Raw genomic sequence first — 690 nt, 5'->3', positions numbered from 1 at the left:
GCCCATTCCTTAGCCTATCCAGGCAAAAACGCCCAAAACCAGCACATTCCAGTGCCTATCCGGGCAAAAACGCCCTAAGCCTGCGCATTCCAGCGCCCCGCAGCATGCCACCCTCCTATAGGGTTTGCGCAACCAACCCGCCTAACCACCAGTGGCAACCAAAGGTGCTGTTAGCGACGACTTCTGAAGACGCAACGAGACGCGACGGGTTTGCGCCCAGACGCGACGAGGCGATGCGGGATCTGCGCCCAACCGTGCCTACACCCGCCGACTTGATGCGGGAGCTGCTGGCCCAAGCATGCCTAGCGTGCAAGGCCTGCGTGCAAGGCTAGTGTGCAAGGCTCGTGGGCAAGGCTAGTGCGCAAGGCTAGTGCCCAAGGTCTGTGTGCAAGGCTAGTGCCCAAGGCTAGTGAGCATGGCCTGTGTGCAAGGCTAGTGTGCAAGGCTTGTATGCAAGGCTAGTGTGCAAGGCTGGTGTGCAAGGCTTGTGGGCAAGGCTGGTGCGCAAGGCTAGTTCCCAAGGGTTGTGTGCAAGGCTAGTGCCCAAGGCAAGTGCGCAAGGCTCGTGCCCAAAGCTAGTGCGCAAGGCTTGTGTGCAAGGCTACTGCGATGGGCCAGTGCCCAAGGCTTGTGAGCAAGGCTTGTATGCATGGCTTGTGTGCAAGGCTAGCGTCCAAGGCTTGTGCGCAT

This window comes from Tasmannia lanceolata, unplaced genomic scaffold (genome assembly GCF_043159265.1).
Source record: "Tasmannia lanceolata isolate RefF3 unplaced genomic scaffold, GAP_Taslan_0.1 ptg000439l, whole genome shotgun sequence".
Taxonomy (NCBI): Eukaryota; Viridiplantae; Streptophyta; class Magnoliopsida; order Canellales; family Winteraceae; genus Tasmannia; species Tasmannia lanceolata.
This window is presented reverse-complemented; position numbering follows the sequence as displayed.